Source organism: Otolemur garnettii, unplaced genomic scaffold, assembly GCF_000181295.1.
Source record: "Otolemur garnettii isolate 467f Iridium unplaced genomic scaffold, OtoGar3 scaffold00039, whole genome shotgun sequence".
In the NCBI taxonomy this organism is placed as follows: Eukaryota; Metazoa; Chordata; class Mammalia; order Primates; family Galagidae; genus Otolemur; species Otolemur garnettii.
Genome location: NW_003852434.1, coordinates 11,316,046 through 11,319,209, shown reverse-complemented (window position 1 = coordinate 11,319,209; position 3,164 = coordinate 11,316,046). Strand labels below are relative to the sequence as shown.

Sequence of the window (3,164 nt, the reverse complement as noted above, 5' to 3'; positions counted from 1 at the left end):
GGACAAAAATTTTTAATACTGATTTATGCTATGATGTTTTTAACTGTCCATCTTTTCAACATAAGAAAATAGCTGCACACATTTACATGCTTTTTCATAAAACAAATCTTAAAAAACATAAATGATCGGTCTTTGTAGTTTCTAATAATAAGCCCTGTCTTATTTTTTCAGATAGTATGAATTATATTCTTATGCAATATTGCATTCTGACCCAGTAGTTCTTAAACAATGTTAGCAAATAACCACATAAATCCTAAATGTGGCAAAGGTGAACAATTTTCACCTCATTGAAGTTGAAGCTGCTCCTTTTTGGATATTTTTCCACTTCCATGTGAAGTAGATTATTAGGGTTTTATTAGTGGTTTCATTACATGGGTTTTTAAAAGGAAAAAAGTTTTGGGCAGTGCCTGTGGCTCAAAGGAGTTGGGTACCAGCCCCATATGCTGGAGGTGGTGGGTTCAAACCCAGCCCCAGCCAAAAACTGCAAAAAAAAAAAAAAAAAAAAAGGAAAAGTGTTTTTGTTTTCTTTCACAGTTCACATTTCTCAGAGGAGGCCTTTTTTTGTAAGTCATAGTCCAAGGATGTTTTGAAAAACCAAATGGTCTTTAATAAATGAAATCTCTCAAAGCAACTGTAATAAATAAGCATCTACATCCTTGGCCATATTACCAGTACATCCTGGAGCCAAAGTAAGATGGTTTTCCTGTTCCCATCATCCTCTTAGCTGTTGTTTTAAAATTTGAACATTTCCATTTATAATTTCTGTTTTAGATGATAGTTCTGACCACTATCTTTTTATGACTGCTTGAAGCCAGTTTAAAGCAACTATATATATTCAAATTTGCTTTTAAGCAGTGGCTTTCCTGGAGGCACCAAATCTACACAGCCGCCGGGAGAGGTAGATGGTTTTTCTTCCTGTAAAGCATCAGTGAGCACAGGAAGGCAATCTACCACAACTCCAGCATCTTCTGTCCTCACCAAATAAGCTACAAGTTCACTTTTCCTTCTCTTTTTTCCAGAAAGTTAAAGCCACATTCAATCTCAAATTCCTGCTGAACAAAACTCGAGCCATTGTTTCAGGGTCCTGAGAAACCTCAGGAAAAAACCCACTGTATTTTGGTGACGGACTTCCTGTTTGTGAACTAGAATCACTGGAGTTAATCAAATATGTTTGACTATCAGGGAGAAATTTTTCAGGCAAGTGGCCTGCACAAGCCAGTTCATTTTATTTGCCATGTCACAGCTCCCACTTTGAAGGGACTGTCTTTTTCTGTAACAAGGACCTGGAAAGGGATGATGAACTTTCTCTCTGTGATAAATCACCTTACGCAGTTTATCTGGGGTTTTCACAGCTCATCCAACTGTTCTATTTATGTAAGCAGTCAACTGTTTTGGAGATTTCTTAACATCCTCCTTTTTAGTGAAATTAGAGATCCTTTCTCTAGGAAGATCAATGGAATGATCCTCAATATTATTACAGGAGTCCTATTTCTTAACATTTTAGGTTTCAGATATCATCATCTCTTAAATTCTGGTTCCTCATGGTACCCTGGTGCCTCAGCCCAACCCTGGCACTGAGGAACCGGACCAGCAGTCTATAGCATCCTGGGTCCCGGCAGGGCCGCACTCAGAGCCATTCAAGTGCAGCCATGAGTGATAGCTACTCCAGGGGGGATAGCTACTCGTTCTCTCATTCTTTCCTTTTTCTCAAGCCTAGTGGTCAGGGGTCAGTGAACTAAGAGAATTTGATCTATACCCCTTGCAGTTGAGGGGACACTCCTGAAGGATTTCAAGGCCAGAAGCTGTGGGAATTAGTCAGAGACAGCAGACCCAATAGAGCTCCACCAGGCTGCACCAGAAACCAGCTGGACTCGCCATCACAGGTCAGGGTTCTTGTGGGTCTCATTTGTTGAGAGGTGGAGAGAGAGAATCCCAGCTTAGAGCCATTTCAAATTCCTCCCAAAAGTCTCCACAGAGGGGAGGCTTCTCCAACTCAGAGATGGATTGTCCCGTTGCCAGGTTTGAGGGAAAAAGTAAACACAGCCACTCAGAAGAAAATGCAAGACCCACGTCAGAGGAGGATCCTTCGTTCCTGCTGGGAGTGCCACACAGCCCAGGTGACAGGCTGTCTGCTAAACACCTGTCCCTGGACTAAGGAAACCGACTTGGGGTGACCTGGGTGCCAGCAGGCTCTTTCCTGCCTCTAGCGCCTCACCCCCTCCCCTTTACCATGGGCACCAGCCTTCGTGGTCAGCGGAGCACGAGGGGCAGGGCTCCAGGGCAGGCAGGCAGAGAAGGTGCTAGGCCTCTGGGGCAGCTCCCAGCTGGTGGAGGAAATCTTCAGCTTCGGATGAAATCTGGAGCTTTAATGGGTACTCGTGACTGAAACAAGCCCTTTTATTTCTAGAAGTAGCCAGATGATATTATTTGGGATTTACTAGAAAGGTCTGGAGCTCTGCCCCAGATGTCTTCTAAAGGGCAGGAAGAACGTTCTCCCTTGAACAAGAACTCGAGGAGTGAGTGAGAACAGGTGGTTGAGGAGAATGCCACTTTCTGATCATAGCCTTGACATGCTTTGCTCACCCTGCCTCACGGATCTGATTCCTCCGCCTGACTGGGCTCTCCTCAAGGGCAAGGTCTGTCCTATCTGGTTTTATTTCTTAGAATGTTCTTAGTGCATTGGCCTGTGGTTAAGGCCTGAGAGTGAGAGAGATAGAAATACATCACCATTGTATATTTAATCCTTTGGGCCTCAAAGGAATCAGTCCCCTAACCTTATCAATTTAAAAGTACTGTAAAACAAGTACCTGCATCTCTGCATGTGAAGAGAAGAAATGATTTATCAAGAGTAAGTATTGAGCAATACTTGCTGGTGAGCTTGAGTTACTTTTCATTTATGGTACAGCTTTCTCTGAGTGTTAATCAATCTCTTTATATTTTCCAGATGTAGTACTGATAGGATTTTAACTTTTAGCCCAACTTTATAAGATAAGCAATTAATTTTGGAACATCTCTTAAATTTATTTCCCTGTGAGATGGTAGACGAGGCCTATGAAGAGAATCCCAAGTTCTGTTTGTAGCATGAGAAATTTTAGGCTTCGTCTGTCTCCGAGGATTCTTTATCTCTAACTTCAGACCGAGGTGGACTGCCATAAATATTCTGC

General features: G+C 42.4%; 1 pseudogene; it reads right to left on the bottom strand.

Moving 5' to 3' along the window:
* Positions 1–622: 622 nt before the first annotated feature.
* Positions 623–1,518, bottom strand: LOC100944194 (annotated as a pseudogene).
* Positions 1,519–3,164: the final 1,646 nt, after the last annotated feature.